Raw genomic sequence first — 25465 nt, forward strand, 5'->3', positions numbered from 1 at the left:
ACGTCACCCTGCTCCTCTCTGACAATGCCTCAATTAGCAGAGCTCTGCAGTGCTGTGATCGGTTCTCTTTGGCTTCCTCCGCAAAAATTAACACATCTAAGAGTGAGATTTTTTATCAGAACTGGAGGGAGCCAAAAGAAGGACATGATCTCAGGCTGCAAGAGAAGAGAATTAAGGTCCTGGGGGTGTATTTTGGAGAAGAGATGGGAACAGTAAATTGGCAGAACAAATTGCCAATCTTAAACAAAAAACTGATGCAATGGAAGGACCGAGACCTCACCATGACAGGGAAGGTGCTGGTCATCAAAGCCGAGCTCTTGCCTGTCTTGAATTTTCTGGCTTCTACCTTCCCAATCCCACACCGTGTTGCGGCGGTGCTGAGGAGATTGATGTTTCAATTTCTATGGGGTGGGAAGCAGGAAAGACTCAGAAGGGAAATAATGTACAGGCCGCTACCCTCAGGGGGGAAGTCTGTCCCAGATATTGCTACGAAGCTGCTGTGCATTTTCCTGGCCTCTGTGCTGAGAGGCTTTGCAACAGCACCTGCAGCGCGTACCTGGACTTATTTTTCCAGGCTCTGGGTAGGTAGGGAGGTGTTCAGAGTGTGGGGTGTCAGACCCAAGCTGGACGTCCCACTCTCTGACACATGCCCTGCAATTTATGGGACAGTTAAAAGTTTTCTAAGATCTCACCCAATTGGCCATATTCCCCTCCGAGATGTCAGCGTCCAAAAACTGGAAGATTTCGTAGCACCCCAGAACAATAGGCAGACCCCTGTGGGCATTTTAACATCAGCCCAAACAAGGAAGGTGTGGAAACACACATCCTCTAAATTTCTGTGCAACATTCACAGAGATTTAGCCTGGAGTGTCGTCCACCAGTGCTTACCGGTACGAACTTTCTTGTACCGTAGGGGCCTCACCCCCAGCCCTCGCTGCGTTAGGGTGGGCTGCGGCGAGGAGGAGACTGTGACCCACCTCCTGTGGTCCTGCTTTTTTGCTAAGGCCTTCTGGGCACAGTTTGAAGATTGGTTGCAGGCTCTCTCGCCCCAATTTACCCTGACCGCTGCTTTCATCATATACGGCATCTCTCCTGTCAAGCTTCCTCCTGACGTGTTTGACAGGATCTGGGCCGTGGTGAACAGTGGGAAAGACGCCCTGTGGAGAGTGAGGAACATGGGGCTGTTCAAAGGCATCGAGGTCCCAGTCAAGGCAGCAGGTAGCCTGGCCCTGTTCATCACCCGAGAGAACTATTACCTCAGAGATCTGTGGAGAGAAGGGAGGGAGGAAGCAGAAAATCTGTGGGAAATAGAGGGCATTGGACAGTATCTCAAGAAACTGTGAAAAACATTATCATGTTTAAGTAAAGAATGTGATTTGCACCAGAAAAAAAGAAATTGTTGCTATGTAACTGGTTCCGTGTCAAAATGTAATGAGATGTGATCATATATACTGTTTTAAGTATGTATATTAATGTAAAGCTTTCTGATTTGTGATTTCCTGTATTTTTTTGTGAAAAGAAAATAAAGTTCTTAAAAATCGGTTCACCCAGGGCGAGGCTCGGCCATTGCACTCCGGCTGTGCTGACCCCTGCGAATTCCCCAAATGTGGGAATCTCGACTGCATAATTTCTGGTAGTGGGGGACTGCGTTCGCGCTCTCCCCTGATGTGCTTGGTCCAAAATCAGATACGGGAGGGTTAGGACACCACGAGCTGCGTGGCTGCGGAAGGATCCCGGTTCGACAGGAGTGGACGCCGCTGCTGGTTCTCGCTGGCTTTTAGTTAGGGGTCCGGAGAAGCATCTCAAGCTAGTTCCACTACTCCTTCCGGACGTTCATTCCCTTTTCAAAGTCAGTCGTTTTGCTGTAGTCTGCGTTCTTTAGGCTGATTATCGAGGTTAGCCTTTATTTGGTCATGGGGGGCCTCGGTACTGTATGCTGAGTCTAAAGACAGTTTCACCCGTTTTCTGATTGCTCGGTTCTGTACCAGTGCAGACATGTCAAACAGTGAATGGCTGTACCTCTATTGTATCCGTGCTCAATGAATGAAATCGGTAACAAATGAATATATGTCTAGTTATACGAAAAACGAGTGGTTTATCGACTCATCTTCATTTGCAGATTTAGAGGCAGCTTCGATATTCGTTTTACAGACGGGTTTTTTTTTTTGAATATGGGTCACACACATGCCACAGCAACAAAACATCTCTAGAGATGAGGCTATAGATCACCTTTCCATCCTGCAGGTTTTCCTCCCAAAGCCTACGGCACCAACGGCGACCCCTGCTGGCCGGGAGAGCAAAAGCTTACAGCACCTGGTATTCCCAGGCAGTCTCCCATCCAAGTACTAACCAGGCCCGACGCTGCTTAGCTTCCGAGATCAGACGAGATCGGGCGTGTTCAGGGTGGTTTGGCCGTAAGCGAAAGCCCCAGCGCCTGACTCGCTACTTGAAGCTGTGTGTGGCGGGGGTTCCGTGCCCCCCGAGCGGGACTGAAGGATCGTTCGTGTGCCACTCTTTGGAAAGGAGCTGCTTTCCAAATCGCATTGCGTGCCTGGATGTTGGCGAATGCGCTCCCTTGTGTTGGCACGTCCCGCACTGGAGGAGGACAAACAATCTGCACGGAGGAGCACCAGGCAAGTCTTCAGTGCACAGCACTCTGGAAACATTTCGGGGCTGTCGCGTGTTTATTTCAGCACGTAAAGCGCACCGGTCCAACACTTCGGCCGGGCGCGCGGCGCCTCCGCCCTCTTGCTGCCCCTGCAGCTGCTTCACTTTTCCCTTTAGTTGCCATCGATTTTTTTGTAGTGCTATACATATACGATTGAGGTATCTTAGAGTTCTCCTTCGAAGACCCAGCACTCTCTTTTCTTTTCCCAGTGTTACTCATATCGGACTTTTTAAACCTAAAAAAAAATCGTTTTTTTTTCTTTCAATTATAACTGAAGTTTAAACAACTAGTGTTAAGTCCTTATTTTTCTGTAGTCAAAAAAAGCAAAAATTAACATTCAGGTCATGAAAAACTCAAAAAAACTCCCCAACCACTAAACTTTACCTCCCACCTGAGCGCCATCTTGAACGCCCCTACCACCAGAGAATGCTCACGATTTCGGAAGCTGTCTCCGGGACGTGCTGATTCCACACATCCTGAATAAATCATGATATTGTTAGTTGCTGTAGCTAGACGTTCAAATGAGTTTCATGGCCAGATGGACTGTTTCCTCCAGCGGTATAATATTGCAGTGAGACAGCACGATGCCTGCAAGACTATGTCACGCTAAACGCCACAGATTGTGTTTGTCCGTTCGTGTCAGTCGTCCCGCAGCCACGGGAAGTGGGACACAAACATGCTGCAATGCTTTCAAGACGTTAGGATTTGTTTGTGCAACATCCAAGAGGAGTACTTGTGGCTTGAATGTGAACTGTACGTGCCCGCCCCCTTTCCTCTGTAGTGCATGAGTTCCTCCCGGCATGCCCTTCGTCATTGTTCTGTCATCTTGTATTTAAAGGGTTGTATTTCTGCTGCTGAAAATAAGCAACGGTTTTCTCACAACGCCCTTTGTTCCCAACGGAGCCCTTGTCTGTCATGAAATTCTTCAAAACCTCAAGCTAGAAGAAGAAGAAGACGACAAATATGAAGCGTTATAGCAACGACATGCCATGACACGATCGATAACGATTTCCATAGGATCCCCGCGGTTGCCTGGCAACCGTCAGCTTTGCGCAGTGGCAGTATCGTAGCCTGTGAGGGTTAGCCGAGGCGTGATTATTGCTAGTTGAAAACTTTTCCCAATACCCCGCTTCCGCCGGTTTGCAATACAATCGGCGAAAGCAATTTTTGACAGTCTCGTCAGAGACTGAGCAAGGTGTTTAAAGACAGATTTGGTCACGGTGATATCATGGTAGAAAGAAACGAACTTGTTACGTGTCAACAGAAACGCTCTTTCAGCTTTATGCAGAGAACAGCGTCTGTCGAGATTACTTTTGTGTCAGCGCGAAACGCCGTGTGCTTGTCAGTATGATTTCATATTGCTCGTAGCGGCGCCTGGCTTTTGTCTGTCAAACGTTAGGTTGCGCTTCTTCATGCTGCATCGTCGGCATGAGTGGAGCATTTTAAACGTCTGTACTTACTGCGCCCCATAAGAAATCGTTTGTCCCCATTCAAAAGAGATTGTGCGATGTCCTGCAGCGTTCGCAAAGCAAACCTTTGACAGTTTGAAAAGAGGAATTTATTCTGCTTCCTGTGCGTGCAGTAGTTACAAAGTTGAACGTCTTTACACGATCTGCTGCAGTTTTCAGTGGGTGGGCTTTGTCAAATGGCTTGGAAAAACGCACTGTGTTTCGGCTCGGGAAACATCATGAGCAGTGTCCTGCATGTTTTCTGTGTATAGCTGTCTTTTAACGCATACAGAATTCATTCGAAATCATTGATTTCTCCAATTAACAAGGGTCTCTTTTTGAACCCGCCAGAAGCATTCTTTCAATGTAACAGATTTACTCCGGGGAAGGGCAGCATGACATTGAGAGTAGCTCAAGCTTTCAGCACCTTTATCTGACTGCATGTATGCAGACACTGCTCAGAATCCCCTGTAAGATTCTCCTTCAATTCCGTTTTGCAGTGCTTTAGCTCTTTCAAAAGGCTTCGCTTTGCTAGTCACAATCCAAGGCTCATGACAGCATTTGAAAACATTCGTAACTGCGTTGGCCGGGAATCGAACCTGGGTTAACTGCTTTGAAGGCAGCTATGCGCAACACTGGCTCGCTCCAGAATAAATCTCACGTCGAGGGCATATTTTTTTCCATTTTACCGTGAGTCGGGCTCAGCTGCACAGAGGAGAGAGCAGAGCAATGAGGTCACGGGGACAGGGGAGTCACACGCTGGCGGTTTGAATACGCGGAAGATCACTGAGGGATCCACAGTATATGGACCCTCCGTGCGCCATCAGTCCGCACTCCGGACTCTGAATCCTGCCATCCGAGTTAAGATCTCGGCGGAACCTGAGGCGCAGTTCCTTCTTAAAACGTAATCTGGTGAGCATTTCTAGAATCGTACTTGTATAGATGCAGCCTTTAATGTGTTGCTAGGTTAAAATTGATGACTTCTTGTATTTCAGTAGGCAACTGCCCTCTTGATTTCGGATTTAATTTCTTTATTACAGGGGCGCTTTTATGAAGACAGAGTCATGTTCAGGTACTTTGCTTGATGGAGGAAGCTCATTTCGGACTCTGTGATCTGCTCACCTGGAAAGGTCTGCTATACTACTACAAGAGAGAAATAGAGTCTGGAAGAAGGGACAATTTTATGATGCTTTGGAAGATAATGTTTTTTTTTTCTTATACTGAAAATGAAAGGTAGTTGTTTCTATATGGACTCAGTCTTTGGAATTTGTATATATATATTTCAGTGATCCCTCAGCCATTCCTTCTGTATTGTAATTCAATTTCTCTTTTAAAATTCCTTCCCCACTTCTAGGACCTGCAGTTGCTGAACTCCACAATGGCTTCTATTGGAAAGTCTGTGACTGAGACCAAGTGTTCACTTTTTTATGAAACCATTATTTATTTAGGAGCAATGAGCAATTCTTATATAAATGCAATAAAATCATTATGCTCAAACTATGAGAGAGAAAATTAAGGATAATTTAAGAAATCAGTCTTAGCTTGTTTCTATACACAGATGGTATTATTTATTTTCAAAGGAAACCCGCGAGGATTCCCCTGGTGTGCAAGATGTGCCTGAATACTCTTGATCAGCTTCCTGCTCACTTGAAGAGGGCGTGTATGAAGCACGCCACGGCAGAAAACATCAGGATGGCCTCTCAACAGGCGAGGGAGGACATGATGAATCACCTGAAGAACGGGGTCATCGTGGATTACCACAGAATAGAGATCGTGTCTGGTGAGGCAAACAGGATAGTGGTTGTAAGACTGCTAGAGTCCTTGGGCCTTTTTGTACATGGGAAGCCTGAAGACACATTGGCAAGGTGAGATATTTTTAATCTGTAAGGCTTCTGTAGTTTCTTTTTGAAATCATTGTTACAACATATTATGTAAAAGCATGTTGAAAAGAATCTACCTGCATTCCAGCGGCCCTGAGCAAGAGGCCGCAGTCCAGGAGGAAGAGATGCCAGAGGCTGCTCTAGAAACTGAAACAGAAGCGGATAAGGAAGGGGAAGATGTGAGCTCTGAAGAACTCTATCAGCAGTAAGACTTTTTATTTTTCAGATGTATCTATTTTTTACTAAAATTCTAATTTGTCTTATAGGTATAAAATGTTTAAACCGGTGTTTTATATCCTTACAGGCCCTGAGTAGTTAAAAAGTATCAGCAGGCCGGAAGAGAGTGGCCCAAGCTGGACTCTATAGAAAGCACTCCCTGGATGCTCCTCTCCTGATTGGATTCAAACAGTACCTTACCAAGGATCTGGGAGTGGCAAATTATTCTCAGGAGGTATTTATTTTTTAAAGGCATTTAAAATTAAGCAATGGTATCTTCATTGTAAATGTTTTTATTTCTTAGCTTAAAATTCACCCATGTGAAATGATGTCAGCCATAAACATCATGACTCTATATTTCCTACCTGAATCTATTCTACTTAAATTATTACATTATACACAATTTGAGTTCATTTTAAAAAGTAAAAGGTAATGAAAGGAATGCATTTTCATAAGAAAGATAATACCGATATGCATGTGATAATCTTCCTTATATCATGTAGTGCATCATTTGGACACTTTGTGGGCTTCAAATACAAAGAAAATCATGTTCTATGGTACAAGATAAATACAAAACTTAAGCTTTTATTTTAATTAGATTTCTTTATAAAGCATAAGCAATCATTTATTACATTGCTTCTTGAATTAAATCTTTTGACAAGAGGTAAGACTTCTGTTACATTTAAACCCATGTTTAGCTGTGTTTTTTAGATTTAACTGAACCAATTTCTGTGTGTGATAATGTCCTTGAATTCTGACAACATCACACTAAATTACATGATATAAAACAGCTAATGTTTCTAGAGATAAAGTTTCTGAGATGCTTCTAATTACTTTTTATTACCAGGGACAGTTTAATTCACCTTGTACAGTACTGTAAGACCAAGATGCTTTTTTTAAAAGTTATTTAACATTTTATAGAACTTTGTCTACTATGGCAACATGATGTGCTTGGTGAAACTTGGAAAAATACTGCTTGGCCACTTATCTTAAGATAAAGATAGGATAAAGGTTTATCTTTTGCACCTACCTGACCCCCAGGGAAGGCCAATGCTTTCTAAGTTGATGGTTCCCTACAGTAGACTGTACTTTAATTTCAAAGGTAATGTATATTGACCCAAATCAGTTTTGGAATCCAATCTACTGACGAGATGGAGCACATCCTTTTTTCAGGATTTTAGCATCATACGTTTGGTATATTTAGTCCCTAATGCTGAAAGAAATGATCATAGAACATTTGGACACTTTGTGGGCTTGAAATACAAAGCAAATCATGTTCTATGGTACAAGATAAATACAAAACGTAAGCTTTTATTTTAATTAGATTTGTTTATAAAGCATAAGCAATCATTTATAACATTAATATATGTGAAAATAACATTTTAGCATCATACGTTTAGTATATTTAGTCCCTAATGCCGAAAGAAATGATCATTTGTTTAACATGCACGGGTCTGTCTCAAAGGATGCAGTACTCCTGAAGGCTCTCAAACCCTACATTTCGGATGCTTAGCTGTATCCCTCACATGTGGCACCTCAGAATGACTTCTAACCTTACCTGTGGTGTATTCAGTCCCTATTGCTCAATGCACGGTGTACATACTGCATACATGTGTCTTGAGAATGAGGAATGGGCCCCTGAGACAGTCATTTGCCTGTTTCACAAACAGGGACCTGGACCTAGACCTGGCCCGTACAGGGCTCAAACCCGCGACCTTGGCGTTATTAGCACCACGCTCTAACCAACTGAGCTAACCAGCCTCACGACAGTGCTCCTCTCTGTGCTGCAAAAAATCAAACTCAGGGAATTTCTTTTGTCCTCCTTTGAATAGAAAGCCGTGTAATCAGTGTACGGGCTTTCTCGTGCAGTTTCATGGTTCTTGTAACCCAAATCCTACACTGGCCTGAAGTGCCCCCCCATTTCACAGCATTTTTCAGCTGATTTAAAATGTACCTAAAGGAGAAGCATTATTGAAGACCATCAATTACCAAGAGCTTTTGTCAAAGGTTTTGGTGGTCATTTTGAATGACCACAGAGCGCTGTGACCTCGGTTTTACATCTCATCCAAAAGACAGCGCCCTTTTACAACACAGCATCTCCGTCACTATACTGGGGCATTGGGACCCGCACAGACCTCAGGGTGAGCGCCCCCCCGCCGGCACCATTAACACCGCTTCCAGCTGGAAGCTTTGTTTTTCCCTGTAGCTCATCCTCATCCAGGTACTGACCTGGCTCACACCTGCTTAGCTTCAGTGGGTTTTCAGTTGCGAGTTGAAGGGGATGCAAGTGATGGAGCCGCTCGCTGCAAAAGCCACTGCATTGGCCGGGAATCGAACCCGAGCCTCCCGCGTGGCAGGCGAGAATTCTACCACTGAACCACCAATGCTCAGTGCCTGGGCCTTCAAAAAAGACGCTTTTTTGGTGCTCTGTGCAAAACGCGTCGACATCTGCTTCCAGCTGCAAAATGCCATTTGCGGACGCTGAAGAACTTATTTCTAAGGCAGCGGGTACAAGCGATTGGGCGTTTTAAAACCACCAGGAACAGCAAAGAGGCGCGCTTCTTTGCTTGTGCCAAAACACACCGACTGAAAGCGGACAACGTAGTCGGCAGGATTGGAACCTGTGCGGGGAGACCCCAATGGATTTCTAGTCCATTGAATTAACCACTCAGCCACGACTACAGCAAGCCCCACTGCCGCTGCGTTCTTGCTACAATCTTACCTGGATCGCGAGGCGCCGGCGGAAGCCTATTTCAAAGTCGTTCTCCGTTTCAAAAAAACATTTCCAAAATACAAGCCTTGCAGACAGACACGCCTCAGAGGACTTAAGGGTGGCTTCATGTCGGAATGATAAAGTCTCCCCGTCCGGACATGAAAATGCCACTTTGTTACACACAAAAAAAGAATCAACAACAGAGAAATGCCCACAAGCATTTGAAAAGCCGCACCACGTCGCACTTGAAATAGCTCTTACATTAGTGGTAGACACAGGAATCGCCTTTTTATTTACGCTCTTACCAACGCAATGGAAAGCAAAACAAAGCAAAGCAGAGCAAAACAAAACGAACAAACGAAGACCCTCACGTCCTGCACTTGCATATAACCCCGTTACGTGCCCAAGCGGTATTGTACGTCATCCTAGCACTGCACCCCGGGTCGTACGGTACATGGGAACGAGCACACGCCACGAATCGTCTCGAATCACTGCCTACAGCTGTAAGGCGCCTTGAAGCGTGCACCCCCAACATTCTTCTTTGCGCATCTGTGAAAGGTAAACTCTTGAGCAAACTCTGAACCAGCTCTAAGGAAACTAATCCGATTAGACGTTACTTTGACTCATCTTCTTACGCTCAGTGCCGGATTGCTCAAACTCCAGCTAGGGTTAGGGTTAGCATTCCCACGCTACTTAGACACTTTGTTTACGCTCAGTGCTGGATTTTGGGAACTTCAGGACGAGTGGGAATTTTCTCCTATCTGTCCATTCTGTTTTGTTTTGGAGACTCTTGGCTGCCTATGTTGTTCAGTGCACCGTGAAGGAAACATTTTCCAAAACTGTGTCAGCTCAAAAGTTGTAAGAAAACCTCTCCAGGTGCTTTAACTCTCTTCATTTTTGTCATTTAATGTGACACTCGATGTATAACTGGAGCCTCACATATGCAAATGGTGAGGCTCCAGTTCGACACCCAGTTCCACACCACTTTACAGTATATGACAAAAGCATGGCAGACTGTGCCGGACCAGCTGGTAACTTCCGCTTATTTTGACCATATTAAACATTGGAAATCTTCCCACTTGCATTTGTGACACTTGATTTTGGCTCCACCTAAGACACTCTTAAATCTTCAAACACTTTTCTCTTCTCCCGCAACACACTTGTCTGTCGGCACTATGTGGCAGCGTTGCATGACAACCCATCTCACCACGGAAAGGAACCTAACAGCTTTGGTAAGAGAGTAGAATTACCTGAAGAACTGCTTTCCATGGAAGCAGGACCAAGCGATGTAGCATTTTTATAGTACCAGGAAAGGAGAAGCGGCACTTCGCCTTTGCCGCACAGGCACAAGGTGACGTGCGGCAGACGCCGTAGTCGGCAGGATTCGAACCTGAGCGGGGAGTCCCCAATGGATTTCAAATCCATCGCCTTAACTACTCGGCCACGACTACAGCGAGCTCGCCGCCGCCGCATTCCTCCTATAATCTAACACGGAGTGCGAGGTGGCTGCGGAAACCTTTTTAAAGTCGCTCTCTGTTAAAAAAAAAACCTTTCACAAGATACATGCCGGCAGACAGACACGCCTCAGAGGGTTTAAGGCTGGCTTCACGTTCAAATGATAAAGTCTCCCCGTCCGGATGTCAAAATGCAACTTTGGCAGACAGAAAAAACATCAACAAACCACAAATGTGGACAAGGATTTTACAAGCTGCACCACACTGCACTTTCAAAAGCATTTACATTCGTGTTAGACGCAGGAATTGTCTTTGTTTTGCGCGCTTACGAACGCCATAGAAAACGAAACAAAACAAAAGCCCTCAGCTCCTGTACTTGATTATAACGCCGTTACGTGTCGAAGCAGGAATTTACGTCATCTTACCACTGCAACATGGGGAATAGAGGGAAATGAACACACGCTACGAATCGTCTCAATCACTCCCTAGAGTCGTAAGGCACATTGAAGGGTGCACCCCCATCATTAATCGTTGGGCCTCTGTAAAAGGAAAGCTGTTGAGCAGTCTTTGAAACAGCTCGGATGAAACACTTGATTGCTTCCATGTGCATCTGGAGCCCACTTCTTATTTTCACTTCACGCCGCCCAAAGCATTTCTAAAACAGGAGATTCGCGTTTGGGAATGCGCCCTGCCCTACAAATAAAACAGGTCTACGGGTCTGAAACCTGCTCCACGGAAAACAGTTCTGTTGCGCTTTTGATCAAAGGGAGATTCTCTGTTCTTACTTTTTGATTACATAACACCCAAAGGGGCTTCTTTGGAGCTGGATTCCAACCAGCATCCTAAAGTTTCTTGGCGGTATCCTTTACAGTCCTCTGTTCGGTCGACAAGGAACAGTAGGGGGCAGCTTTCCTCACACATACAGTGCAATGTACTGTAGTGTTCCCCTTCATTGAATTCGCAGTTCTGCATCAGACCTCTAACTCGTTTCCTTAGCTTGGATTTAAGCCACGAAGCAGGCTTCTACTGTATAAACGTCTAGAGGAATCACAAACTATTTGAGAGGCCATCATCCCAGGGGGAACTGACAAAGTCTATCCCTAAACACCTAGCGCAGTCTCTCGAGAGACTGTCAAAAATCGCTTTCTCCGTTTGTGCTGCAAGTAAGTGAAAACGCGGTCTCAACCCAGAGCCACTTGGCAGCAGCGGCACGTAAATACTGTTACTACCACTGCTCGATACCAACGTTAGCCTACTATACCATGTTCAGCCACCGCTAGAAAATGTAAGGCTCTAGTACTGGAGCAAACATCAAACGTAGAGAGCGACGAGGATGGGATTCGAACCCATGCGTGTAGAGCACAATGGATTAGCAGTCCATCGCCTTAACCACTCGGCCACCTCGTCGATGAAACTGGGCTGTCCAGACATGGGTTGGCGCGCTCCAGATGATCTTTTTCTTTTTTTTCCCTCGTACTCAAGGGTCCTTTTCCTGTTCCACATGCGATTTCAACATTTTCCTTGGGAGATGTCAAGCCAGCAAGCCACTGCTGTGGTTCAGTGGCCATTGTGGAGTTCAGTGGCCCTGTTGTACACAGAAAGCACATTGAGCTCCTTGGACATGAAAAGTTCCAGATAAAAGCCATTTGTCATCCTTTCTCTTGGTGTCGATGTTGCTATTGTATGTAAAGGTGGCAACTTGCTCAGCGAGCAGGCGGAGCACACACCGAATGCAGATGTGTCTGAGTGGTGTGTCCAAGTGGCTGCAAAAGGACAACACTACCGGGGCGCCGTTGCTTAGTTGGTTAAAGCGCTTGTCTCTTAAACAGGAGATCCTGAGTCCGAATCCCAGTGGTGCCTTCTTTGTTCTGTCTTCTCGAACAGAACTGGTCCTTACAGACAACCGCCTACGGCTAGACTTAATTAAATGCAAGTATTCATTTCCTGTCTTTAACGCGACTTGTTTTTCTTAAAATGGATGGAACTTGCAAAACATGAAATACAAACATTGCTAATCAGCGCTAGCGGCTGGCAAAAAAAAAGAAGTCAGCAATGTTTTTTTTCTTTAACCTTAACCCTGCTAATGGAGAAGAGTTAAACGACTGAGTCTATGCAGCTTAAACGGTGCTCATGTCGGGTTCTTAGCTGAAAGGGTGGTAAATCACGCTCACCCCAGTCCTTAATCTTTTAAAAGGATACAATATTGAACCTAGTCGCCACATCACATACATCCTGTTCAACGATAAAAAAGTGACATCTATCCTCGATCCAGAGTAAATCCCACGATGAGGGCATATTTTTTTCCACTTTACCATGAGTCGGGCTCAGCTGCACAGAGGCGAGAGCAGAGCAATGAGGTCACAGGGACAGGGGAGTCACACGCTGGCGGTTTGAACACGCGGAAGATCACTGAGGGATCCACAGTATATGGACCCTCCGTGCGCCATCAGTCCACACTCCGGACTCTGAATCCTGCCATCCGAGTTAAGATCTCGGCGGAACCTGAGGCACAGTTCCTTCTTAAAACGTAATCTGGTGAGCATTTCTAGAATCGTACTTGTATAGATGCAGCCTTTAATGTGTTGCTGGGTTAAAATTGATGACTTCTTGAACTTCAGTAGGCAACTGCCCTCTTGATTTCGGATTTAATTTCTTTATTACAGGGGCGCTTTTATGAAGACAGAGTCATGTTCAGGTACTTTGCTTGGTGGAGGAAGCATATTTCGGACTCTGTGATCTGCTCACCTGGAAAGGTCTGCTGTACTACTACAAGAGAGAAGTAGAGTCTGGAAGAATGGACAATTTTATGATGCTTTGGAAGATAATGTTTTTTTTTTCTTTGAAATCGAAATGAATCAGAATATCAGTGCAAAAGACAAACTCTTGGTTTGGTTTAAAGAGATATGGTTTTAAAACAGACAAAATGTAGAAAACAGGTGTTTCTCACTTTTGGAAAAGAATGGACCGGGGGTAATATTTTACTAGGTGCAGTGCTGATCTCACTGGGTTACAGTCCTGCAGTGTTACACCAGGGCCAGTGGCGCAATGGATAACGCGTCTGACTACGGATCAGGAGATTGCAGGTTCGACTCCTGCCTGGCTCGGGTCGTTTTTAAACGCATGGGGCTACTCCCTAAGTAGTCTGTGCTACTTACTGCATTGTAATCGTACCCAGTAAGAGATTTCCTTCATGTAAATGAACTGCACCTGACAGCTTTAGAAAAACACCTGGGCTTAGTACGGTGCTGAGAGCTCAGCGTTGCTGTTCTAATTAGCACGCACTGCATCGGCTATGAGCCCGAACCTTTCAATTATTCCGATCAGTAAGTCAACACGTAGTCCACATGAACGGTAGAAATATTCTCTTGTCTGTCTCTTGTTTGTATAGAACTGAATGTCCCTGACAATGTACTGTTAGTTTTAATTGAAGAACGGCATTTGTGTTCAAATATACCGGACAAGTTTATGTAACTGCTCATGCGACACTCAGTTGTAATTAGTCAAGAAATAAAGTCGAACAATAGCTGCGGGTTTGATTCTGAACGTATGAGATTGCAGCGCCTTTTACTTCCATTGACAAATGATAGAGATTCGAAGAGAGATCCTTCAGACCAGCAAGCAAACCCACGGCTATTTCGGTTTTCTATCTAGGCAACGTTGGTGTCTGCAATAGCATACATGAAAGCGTGATGCAATTTCTGTGGCTACATTTGTTGCACATCATGCACAGTAAGAGTGTTTCTAACACCAAATAAAAAGTCAACAATTAGCGATCACGCCTTCTCCTCAGTTAACCCACTGAAACCCTTGCTGTTAACAGTTCTTTACTGCGTGCTTTACCAGCACCTACATATCGTGTCGGTTCTTTCAGCTTTATTCATTAGGTTTTCAAAGGCATAAGTAGAGCACCAGAGGTGCGAACGCAAAATGTGTAGTTATCTGAAGAATTGATTTCCATGGCAGCGGGTCCAAGCGATTTCGCGTTGTTATAGTACCAGGAAAGGAAAAGCGGCACTTCGCCTCTGCCGCGCAGGCACAAGGCGACGTGCGGCAGACGCCGGAGTCGGCAGGTTTCGCACCTGCGCGGGGAAGCCCCAACGCATTTCGAGCCCATCGCCTTAACCACTCGAGCACGACAAATGCGAGCTCGCCGCCGCCGCATTCCTCCTATAATCAAACACGGACTGCGATTTGGCTGCGGAAACCTTTTTAAAGTTGCTCTCCGTTAAAAAAAATACCTTTCACAAGATTCGTGCCGGCAGACAGACACGCCTCAGAGGGTTTAAGGCTGGCTTCACGTTCAAATGATAAAGTCCCCCAGTCCGGATGTCAAAATGCAACTTTGGCAGACAGAAAAAACATCAACAAACCAAAAATGTGGACAAGGATTTTACAAGCTGCACCACACTGCACTTTCAAAAGCATTTACATTCGTGTTAGACGCAGGAATTGCCTTTGATTTGCGCGCTTACGAACGCCATGGAATACGAAACAAAACTAAAGCCCTCAGCTCCTGCACTTGATTATAATGCCGTTACGTGTCGAAGCAGGAATTTACGTCATCCTACCACTGCAACACGGGGAATAGAGGGAAATGAGCACAAGCTACGAATTGTCTCTAATCAGTCCCTACAGTTGTAAGACGCCTGGAAGCGTGCACCCCCATCATTAATCTTTGCGCATCTGTGCAAGGTAAACTCTGGAGCAGTCTCTGAAACGGCTCAAAGGAAACACGTGATTGATTCCATATGCATCTGGGGTTCATTTCTTATTTACATTTAATTCAAGGGAAAGGCTTGGGTCAGTTTCAGACCTTCAGCCCAATCTGCGCCGCCAGAACGACAACGGCTCCTCTGGTCTTTGGGGTGCGGTTGTGACCCCGTAACCTAAAGTGTTGGTGGCAGACAAATGGAGACTAACAGGTGATGTCCTAGGACATGACTACATTGTGACACTCGGTGGGGATGGTGACCATTGCTTGGAAAAGAGTGCGAGGCCCCTTTAGAAAAACATTTTGTTAACAGGCATTCTGCCTCAGCCTAAACACCTATAGCTTGCAAAGCGCATGCTATTAGACAGGCACCTCTGCAAGACCTTAAGAGTCTCTTAAACTAGTGATAGTAAGGTGTTCCCAATGGGCGATGTTTGGCTTTCAAATCATCTCTCTGTGGAAGCGCCGAGATGCAGCTGTTTAAGGCTTAGAAGCAGCTGACTGTTTCACTACCTAGCTGATTACTGTCAGTCAGGGAGCTCAGAGGGGAAAAGCCTGTCTGAGAGACAATTCGCCGTCGATGAGTTCAATATGTTCCGTACCAGCTCGGCGCAACTGAGATCATCTTGGTAGCCGTGTAGCTCAGATGAGTGAGAGCGTGTGTGTGTGTACCACCGTGATTGGATGCCGGTCCTTCTCAGGTCACAGTAAACCTTCTGCTGCCTAACTTCCCTAATTTTGGGGATCCCTTTGAAAAAGCAAAGGAAAAAAAACTGGCTCTTCATCAGCATGATCGACCTCACCCAGTGTGGCGCAGTGGCCTAATGGCTAAGACACTGGCCTTCTAAGCCAGGGATTGTGGGTTTGAGTACCATCTGGGGTGCTCCTGTCCCATTTTGAGCGTACAAATGTCCTTTTGATTTGCAAAGCTACAACCCCACCTTACTCAGTGAGCGTCTCTTCTTTTCTCTCACATACAGTTGGGAGAAAAACTTTTGTAAACAGCCCTTCGGAATGATGTGGATTTCTGCATGAATGGCTCCTAACATGTGATCTTATCTTTATCTAAGTCATAATAATTAATAAAGAGAGTCTGATTTAACAAACAACACACGCCCAACATTTGACATTGCTGTTTCTTTATTGACCAAATGGTTTAAACAATCAAGGTCATTGATGGAAAAAGTACGTGAACCCTTATATTAAGGAGCTAGTGGAACCTCCTTTATGACAAAAACCTCAATCCCCACTTTCTGTAGCGGCTGGTCAGACCTGAGCAGCGGTTAGGAGGTATTTTGGCCTATTCCTCTATGCAAAACTGTTTCAGTTCATGTATATTTTTGGGATGTCTTGCGCTGAACGGCCTGCTTCAGATCACGCCACAGCACTTCAATGGGATTGGGGTCAGGACTCTTACTTGGCCATCCCAAAATACGGAATTTCTTCTGTTTCAGCCACTCTGTTGTTGATGTACTCCTTTGTTTTTGTCATGCTGCATGACCCAGCCTCTTTCGAGTTTTAGATCACAGGCAGACACCCTGACATTCTGCTGTAGAATTTCCTGATACATCTTGGAATTCATCGGTCCCTCGATGATTGCAAGCCGTACAGCCTCCGCCATGTTTCCCAGGTGGGATGAGGTTTTGGAGTTGGTATGCAGTGTTTTGTTATCTCCAAACATAACGCTGTGCACATTTACCAACAAGTTCAACTTTTGTCATGTCTGTCCACAGAACATTGTTCCAGGAGTTGCTGTGGAACATCCATGTGGTCTTTAGCAAACTTGAGAGGGGCAGTGGTGGTTTTTTTTGGGGGGAGAGCAGTGGTTTCCTCCGTGGTGACCTCGCATGATCACCGCTCCTGTTCAGATTTCTTCTTATGGTGGACTCATGGACACAGACGTAAGACAAAGTCAACCACCTGTTCGCTAGATCCCATCCCCACTCAGCTAGTCAAAGATTCCCTCGAAGGACTGGCAGGACCTATAATTAGTATGATGAATGCATCGCTTGCGTCAGGCGTTGTACCTGATCAATTTAAGGTAGCGGTTGTTAGACCGCTCCTTAAGAAGTCAAATTTGGATCCACAAGTTCTTAACAACTACAGGCCTGTCTCAAAGGTCCCATTTCAATCTAAAAGTTTTGAGAGAATAGTTGTTGCCCAATGTCAATCGTATCTGGATTCAAATAATATACTTGAGAAATTTCAGTCTGCTTTCTGAAACTGCATTAACGAGAGTCGTAAATGATATTCTCTTAGCTACTGATGTGGGGAATGCAACAGTGCTTGTGCTTCTAGATCTTAGAGCTGCCTTTGACACGGTTGACCTCTCTGTTTTGTTACACAGGCTTGAGTTTGAGGTTGGCTTATCTGGAACCGTCCTTCAGTGGTTTACTTCACATTTTACTCATCGTTTTCATTATGTTCAAATATCTAATAATTGTACTGCTTCATCAACGTCACCAGTTCAATTTGGGGTACCAGACGGATCAGTGCCGGGGCCAATATTGCTCTCTCTCTCTACATGCTGCTGCTAGGTAGGATAATACGAAAAAATAATATGAACTTTCATTCATATGCTGATGACACTCAAATAAACATTTTGTTCACACCAAACGACAACTTTTCTATTATCACTTTAGTTAAATGCATTAATGAAGGAAAGACTTGGATGTGTGAAAACTTTTTGTTACTCAACTCTGAGAAAACTGAGGATCTGTTGATCGGAGGCAACAATACTGATAGGACTACTATAACTTCAGCACTTAACTCAGAGGATTTAAACATTTGCCTCAAAGAGACAGCACGTAACCTAAGTGGCATATTAGACACAAGGCTCTTAACAACTTGCATTGTTAAGTGCCTTGAGACAACCTTGTTGTGAAAGGTGCTATATAGAAATACATTGATTTGAACTGAATTGACAATGTAAAATGTTGTGTGTGTTGTTTGTTAAACAAGACTGTCTTTATTTATTATTATGCGTCAGATGAAGATCAGATCACATTTTAAGAGCCAATCATGTAGAAATCCAGATCATTCGCGTTTTAAAAGTTGCGGGAAAAGCAAAACAGGTGCTTTTCCTTTGTTGCGCAGACACACGACGACACCGTAGGCGGCAGGACTCGAAGCTTCGCAGGGAGACCCTGATGGCTTTCTAGTCCATCGCCCTAACCACTCGGCCGCCGCCGCCGCCACTGCCTTGTTGATGCAGTCTAACATAGAGTGCCGGGCAGCGGCGGAAACCTTTTTCAAAGTCGCTTTCCGTTTAACAACAACAAAAAAAACTTTCACAAAATGCATGCTAGCAGACAAATGCGCCTCAGAGGACTTAAGGCTGGCTTCAAGTTGGAATGATAAAGTCTCCCCGTCCGGTCAGGAAAAGGGAACTTTGTTAGACAGAAAGAAGGAAGTAACAATAACGTAGAATTGTGTGCAAGGATTTTAGAAGCTGCGCAGCCCTGCAGTTTCAATAGCCCTTTTATTCGTGTTAGATGCTGGAATTGCCTTTTTTTGATGCTCTTACGAATGCGATGTCAACGAAAACAGAACAAAGCACAAAAAACCCTCAAGTCCTGCAGTTGGATAGAATGCCGTTACGCGTCCAAGCCGTATTTGACTTCATCCTACCATTGCAACACGGGGCGTATATGGAAACGAACACACGCTACGAATTGTCTCTAATCAGTCCCTACAGTTGTAAGGCGCCTGGAAGCGTGCACCCCCATCATTAATCTTTGCGCATCTGTGCAAGGTAAACTCTGGAGCAGTCTTTGAAACGGCTCAAAGGAAACACGTGATTGATTCCATGTGCATCTGGGGTTCATTTATTTATTTACATTTAATTCAAGGGAAAGGCTTGGGTCAGTTTCAGACGGCCTCCAACAGCGAGATTCAAGCGCCCCACCTTCAGCCCAATCTGCGCCGCCAGAACGACAACGGCTCCTCTGCTCTCCGGGGTGCGGTTGTGACCCCGTAACCTAAAGTGTTGGTGGCAGACAAATGGAGACTAACAGGTGACATCCTAGGACATGACTACGTTGTGACACTCGGTGGGGATGGTGACCATTGCTTGGAAAAGAGTGCGAGGCCCCTTTAGAAAAACATTTTGTTAACAGGCATTCTGCCTCAGCCTAAACACCTATAGCTTGCAAAGCGCATGCTATTAGACAGGCACCTCTGCAAGACCTTAAGAGTCTCTTAAACTAGTGATAGTAAGGTGTTCCCAATGGGCGATGTTCGGCTTTCAAATCATCTCTCCGTGGAAGCGCCGAGATGCAACTGTTTAAGGTTTAGAAGCAGCTGACTGTTTCACTACCTAGCTGATCACTGTTAGTCAGGGAGCTCAGAGGTGAAAAGCCTGTCTGAGAGACAATTCGCCGTCGATCAGTTCAATATGTTCCGTACCAGCTCGGCGCACCTGAGATCATCTTGGTAGCCGTGTAGCTCAGATGAGTGAGAGCGTGTGTGTGTGTACCACCGTGATTGGATGCCGGTCCTTCTCAGGTCACAGTAAACCTTCTGCTGCCTAACTTTCCTAATTTTGGGGATCCCTTTGAAAAAGCAAAGGAAAAAAAAAACTGGCTCTTCATCAGCGTGATCGACCCCACTCAGTGTGCCCCAGTGGCCTAATGGATAAGGCACTGGCTTCCTAAGCCAAGGATTGTGGGTTTGAGTCCCATCTGGGGTGCTCCTGTCCCTTTTTGAGTGTACAAATGTCCTTGTGATTTGTGAAGCTGCAACCCCACCTTACTCAGTGAGCGTCTCTGCTTTTCTCTCAGTTGGGAGAAAAACTTTTGTAAACAGCCCTTCGGAATGATGTGGATTTCTGCATGAATGGCTCCTAACATGTGATCTTATCTTTATCTAAGTCATAATAATTAATAAAGAGAGTCTGATTTCACAAACAACACACGCCCAACATTTGACATTGCTGTTTCTTTATTGACCAAATGGTTTAAACAATCAAGGTCATTGATGGAAAAAGTACGTGAACCCTTATATTAAGGAGCTAGTGGAACCTCCTTTATTGACAAAAACCTCAACATCCAACAAACCTCAGCATCCGCCATGCTTCCCAGGTGGGATGAGGTTTTGGAGTTGGTATGCAGAGTTTTGTTATCTCCAAACATAATGCTGTGCACATTTACCAACAAGTTCAACTTTTGTCACGTCTGTCCACAGAACATTGTTCCAGGAGTTGCTGTGGAACATCCATGTGGTCTTTAGCAAACTTGAGAGGGGCAGTGGTGGTTTTTTTTGGGGGGAGAGCAGTGGTTTCCTCCGTGGTGACCTCGCATGATCACCGCTCCTGTTCAGATTTCTTCTTATGGTGGACTCATGGACACAGACGTAAGACAAAGTCAACCACCTGTTCGCTAGATCCCATCCCCACTCAGCTAGTCAAAGATTCCCTCGAAGGACTGGCAGGACCTATAATTAGTATGATGAATGCATCGCTTGCGTCAGGCGTTGTACCTGATCAATTTAAGGTAGCGGTTGTTAGACCGCTCCTTAAGAAGTCAAATTTGGATCCACAAGTTCTTAACAACTACAGGCCTGTCTCAAAGGTCCCATTTCAATCTAAAAGTTTTGAGAGAATAGTTGTTGCCCAATGTCAATCGTATCTGGATTCAAATAATATACTTGAGAAATTTCAGTCTGCTTTCTGAAACTGCATTAACGAGAGTCGTAAATGATATTCTCTTAGCTACTGATGTGGGGAATGCAACAGTGCTTGTGCTTCTAGATCTTAGAGCTGCCTTTGACACGGTTGACCTCTCTGTTTTGTTACACAGGCTTGAGTTTGAGGTTGGCTTATCTGGAACCGTCCTTCAGTGGTTTACTTCACATTTTACTCATCGTTTTCATTATGTTCAAATATCTAATAATTGTACTGCTTCATCAACGTCACCAGTTCAATTTGGGGTACCAGACGGATCAGTGCCGGGGCCAATATTGCTCTCTCTCTCTACATGCTGCTGCTAGGTAGGATAATACGAAAAAATAATATGAACTTTCATTCATATGCTGATGACACTCAAATAAACATTTTGTTCACACCAAACGACAACTTTTCTATTATCACTTTAGTTAAATGCATTAATGAAGGAAAGACTTGGATGTGTGAAAACTTTTTGTTACTCAACTCTGAGAAAACTGAGGATCTGTTGATCGGAGGCAACAATACTGATAGGACTACTATAACTTCAGCACTTAACTCAGAGGATTTAAACATTTGCCTCAAAGAGACAGCACGTAACCTAAGTGGCATATTAGACACAAGGCTCTTAACAACTTGCATTGTTAAGTGCCTTGAGACAACCTTGTTGTGAAAGGTGCTATATAGAAATACATTGATTTGAACTGAATTGACAATGTAAAATGTTGTGTGTGTTGTTTGTTAAACAAGACTGTCTTTATTTATTATTATGCGTCAGATGAAGATCAGATCACATTTTAAGAGCCAATCATGTAGAAATCCAGATCATTCGCATTTTAAAAGTTGCGGGAAAAGTGAAACAGGTGCTTTTCCTTTGTTGCGCAGACACACGACGACACCGTAGGCGGCAGGACTCGAAGCTTCGCAGGGAGACCCCGATGGCTTTCTAGTCCATCGCCCTAACCACTCGGCCACCGCCGCCGCCACTGCCTTTTTGATGCAGTCTAACATAGAGTGCCGGGCAGCGGCGGAAACCTTTTTCAAAGTCGCTTTCCGTTTAACAACAACAAAAAAAACTTTCACAAAATGCATGCTAGCAGACAAATGCGCCTCAGAGGACTTAAGGCTGGCTTCAAGTTGGAATGATAAAGTCTCCCCGTCCGGTCAGGAAAAGGGAACTTTGTTAGACAGAAAGAAGGAAGTAACAATAACGGAGAATTGTGTGCAAGGATTTTAGAAGCTGCGCAGCCCTGCAGTTTCAATAGCCCTTTTATTCGTGTTAGATGCTGGAATTGCCTTTTTTTGACGCTCTTACGAATGCGATGTCAACGAAAACAGAACAAAGCACAAAAAACCCTCAAGTCCTGCAGTTGGATAGAATGCCGTTACGCGTCCAAGCCGTATTTGACTTCATCCTACCATTGCAACACGGGGCGTATATGGAAACGAACACACGCTACGAATTGTCTCTAATCAGTCCCTACAGTTGTAAGGCGCCTGGAAGCGTGCACCCCCATCATTAATCTTTGCGCATCTGTGCAAGGTAAACTCTGGAGCAGTCTTTGAAACGGCTCAAAGGAAACACGTGATTGATTCCATGTGCATCTGGGGTTCATTTATTTATTTACATTTAATTCAAGGGAAAGGCTTGGGTCAGTTTCAGACGGCCTCCAACAGCGAGATTCAAGCGCCCCACCTTCAGCCCAATCTGCGCCGCCAGAACGCCAACGGCTCCTCTGGTCTTTGGGGTGCGGTTGTGACCCCTTAACCTAAAGTGTTGGTGGCAGACAAATGGAGACTAACAGGTGATGTCCTAGGACATGACTACATTGTGACACTCGGTGGGGATGGTGACCATTGCTTGGAAAAGAGTGCGAGGCCCCTTTAGAAAAACATTTTGTTAACAGGCATTCTGCCTCAGCCTAAACACCTATAGCTTGCAAAGCGCATGCTATTAGACAGGCACCTCTGCAAGACCTTAAAAGTCTCTTAAACTAGTGATAGTAAGGTGTTCCCAATGGGCGATGTTTGGCTTTCAAATCATCTCTCTGTGGAAGCGCCGAGATGCAGCTGTTTAAGGCTTAGAAGCAGCTGACTGTTTCACTACCTAGCTGATTACTGTCAGTCAGGGAGCTCAGAGGTGAAAAGCCTGTCTGAGAGACAATTCGCCGTCGATCAGTTCAATATGTTCCGTACCAGCTCGGCGCACCTGAGATCATCTTGGTAGCCGTGTAGCTCAGATGAGTGAGAGCGTGTGTGTGTGTACCACCGTGATTGGATGCCGGTCCTTCTCAGGTCACAGTAAACCTTCTGCTGCCTAACTTTCCTAATTTTGGGGATCCCTTTGAAAAAGCAAAGGAAAAAAAAAACTGGCTCTTCATCAGCGTGATCGACCCAACCCAGTGTGCCCCAGTGGCCTAATGGATAAGGCACTGGCCTCCTAAGCCAGGGATTGTGGGTTCGAGTCCCATCTGGGGTGCTACTGTCCCTTTTTGAGCGTACAAATGTCCTTTTGATTTGCAAAGCTGCAACCCCACCTTACTCAGTGAGCGTCTCTGCTTTTCTCTCACATACAGTTGGGAGATGTCTTGCACTGAACGGCCTGCTTCAGATCACGCCACAGCACTTCAATGGGATTGGGGTCAGGACTCTTACTCGGCCATCCCAAAATACGGAATTTCTATTGTTTCAGCCACTCTGTTGTTGATGTACTCCTTTGTTTTTGTCATGCTGCATGACCCAGCGTCTTTCGAGTTTTAGATCACAGGCAGACACCCTGACATTCTGCTGTAGAATTTCCTGATACATCTTGGAATTCATCGGTCCCTCGATGATTGCAAGCCGTACAGCCTCCGCTATGCTTCCCAGGTGGGATGAGGTTTTGGAGTTGGTATGCAGTGTTTTGTTATCTCAAAACATAACGTTGTGCACATTTACCAACATGTTCAACTTTTGTCACTGTCCACAGAACATTGTTCCAGGAGTTGCTGTGGAACATCCATGTGGTCTTTAGCAAACTTGAGAGGGGCAGTGGTGGTTTTTTTGGGGGGGAGAGCAGTGGTTTCCTCCATGGTGACCTCGCATGATCACCACTCCTGTTCAGATTTCTTCTTATGGTGGACTCATAAACACAGACGTAAGACAAAGTCAACCACCTGTTCGCTAGATCCCATCCCCACTCAGCTAGTCAAAGATTCCCTCGAAGGACTGGCAGGACCTATAATTAGTATGATGAATGCATCGCTTGCGTCAGGCGTTGTACCTGATCAATTTAAGGTAGCGGTTGTTAGACCGCTCTTAAGAAGTCAAATTTGGATCAACAAGTTCTTAACAACTACAGGCCTGTCTCAAAGGTCCCATTTCAATCTAAAAGTCTTGGGAGAATAGTTGTTGCCCAACGTCAATCATATCTGGATTCAAATAATATACTTGAGAAATTTTAGTCTGGTTTCTGAAACTGCATTAACAAGAGTCGTAAATGATATTCTCTTAGCTACTGATGCAGGGAATGCAACAGTGCTTGTGCTTTGCTTCTAGATCTTAGAGCTGCCTTTGACACGGTTGACCTCTCTGTTTTGTTACACAGGCTTGAGTTTGAGGTTGGCTTATCTGGAACCGTCCTTCAGTGGTTTACTTCACATTTTACTCATCGTTTTCATTATGTTCAAATATCTAATAATTGTACTGCTTCATCAATGTCACCAGTTCAATTTGGGGTACCAGAAGATCAGTGCTGGGACCAATATTGCTCTCTCTCTCTACATGCTGCTGCTAGGTAGGATAATATGAAAAAATAATATGAACTTTCATTCATATGCTGATGACACTCAAATAAACATTTTGTTTACACCAAACGACAACTCTTCTATTATCAGTTTAGTTAAATGCATTAAGGAAGGAAATACTTGGATGTGTGAAAACTTTTTGTTACTCAACTCTGAGAAAAATGAGGATCTGTTGATCGGAGGCAACAATACTGATAGGACTACTATAACTTCAGCACTTAACTCAGAGGATTTAAACATCTGCCTCAAAGAGACAGCACGTTACCTAGGCGGCATATTAGACACAAGGCTCTTAACAACTTGCATTGTTAAGTGCCTTGGGACAACCTTGTTGTGAAAGGTGCTATATAGAAATACATTGATTTGAATTGAATTGACAATGTAAAATGTTGTGTGTGTTGTTTGTTAAACAAGACTGTCTTTATTTATCAAAAAATAAAAGGAATTTGCTAGGAATGCAAACGTTAGGTTGCGCTTCTTCATGCTGCATCGTCGGCATGAGTGGAGCTTTTTAAACGTCTGTACTTACTGTGCCCCATAAGAAATCGTTTGTCCCCATTCAAAAGAGATTGTGCGATGTCCTGCAGTGTTCGCAAAGCAAACCTTTGACAGTTTGAAAAGAGGAATTTATTCTGCTTCCTGTGCGTGCAGTAGTTACAAAGTTGAACGTCTTTACACGATCTGCTGCAGTTTTCAGTGGGCGGGCTTTGTCAGAGGGCTTGGAAAAACGCACTGTGTTTCGGCTCGGGAAACATCATGAGAAGTGTCCTGCATGTTTTCTGTGTATAGCTGTCTTTTAACGCATACAGAATTCATTCGAAATCATTGATTTCTCCAATTAACAAGGTTCCCTTAAAGGATGAGTCAAAGTAACGTCTAATCGGATTAGTTTCCTTAGAGCTGGTTCAGAGTTTGCTCAAGAGTTTAC

General features: G+C 44.8%; 7 non-coding genes and 1 pseudogene across 7 annotated transcripts; 4 read left to right on the forward strand and 4 right to left on the reverse strand.

The window, feature by feature from the left end:
- Nucleotides 1–1527: 1527 nt before the first annotated feature.
- On the forward strand, nucleotides 1528–1665 carry LOC138228124 (U1 spliceosomal RNA; annotated as a pseudogene).
- A 636-nt stretch (nucleotides 1666–2301) lies between these two features.
- Nucleotides 2302–2420, reverse strand: LOC138228191 (5S ribosomal RNA). Its single transcript, XR_011185277.1, has one exon. It is a non-coding gene; the product is annotated as a 5S ribosomal RNA (ribosomal RNA).
- A 1292-nt stretch (nucleotides 2421–3712) lies between these two features.
- On the forward strand, nucleotides 3713–3854 carry LOC138228216 (U4 spliceosomal RNA). Its single transcript, XR_011185302.1, has one exon. It is a non-coding gene; the product is annotated as a U4 spliceosomal RNA (small nuclear RNA).
- A 4674-nt stretch (nucleotides 3855–8528) lies between these two features.
- Nucleotides 8529–8599, reverse strand: trnag-gcc (transfer RNA glycine (anticodon GCC)). Its single transcript has one exon. It is a non-coding gene; the product is annotated as a tRNA-Gly (tRNA).
- Nucleotides 8600–10294: 1695 nt separating this feature from the next.
- Nucleotides 10295–10376, reverse strand: trnas-uga (transfer RNA serine (anticodon UGA)). Its single transcript has one exon. It is a non-coding gene; the product is annotated as a tRNA-Ser (tRNA).
- A 1328-nt stretch (nucleotides 10377–11704) lies between these two features.
- trnas-gcu (transfer RNA serine (anticodon GCU)) lies at nucleotides 11705–11786 on the reverse strand. Its single transcript has one exon. It is a non-coding gene; the product is annotated as a tRNA-Ser (tRNA).
- A 1624-nt stretch (nucleotides 11787–13410) lies between these two features.
- trnar-acg (transfer RNA arginine (anticodon ACG)) lies at nucleotides 13411–13483 on the forward strand. The gene has a single exon. It is a non-coding gene; the product is annotated as a tRNA-Arg (tRNA).
- Nucleotides 13484–23158: 9675 nt separating this feature from the next.
- trnar-ccu (transfer RNA arginine (anticodon CCU)) lies at nucleotides 23159–23231 on the forward strand. The gene has a single exon. It is a non-coding gene; the product is annotated as a tRNA-Arg (tRNA).
- The last annotated feature ends 2234 nt before the right edge of the window (nucleotides 23232–25465 follow it).

This window comes from Lepisosteus oculatus, unplaced genomic scaffold (genome assembly GCF_040954835.1).
Source record: "Lepisosteus oculatus isolate fLepOcu1 unplaced genomic scaffold, fLepOcu1.hap2 HAP2_SCAFFOLD_40, whole genome shotgun sequence".
NCBI lineage: Eukaryota > Metazoa > Chordata > Actinopteri > Semionotiformes > Lepisosteidae > Lepisosteus > Lepisosteus oculatus.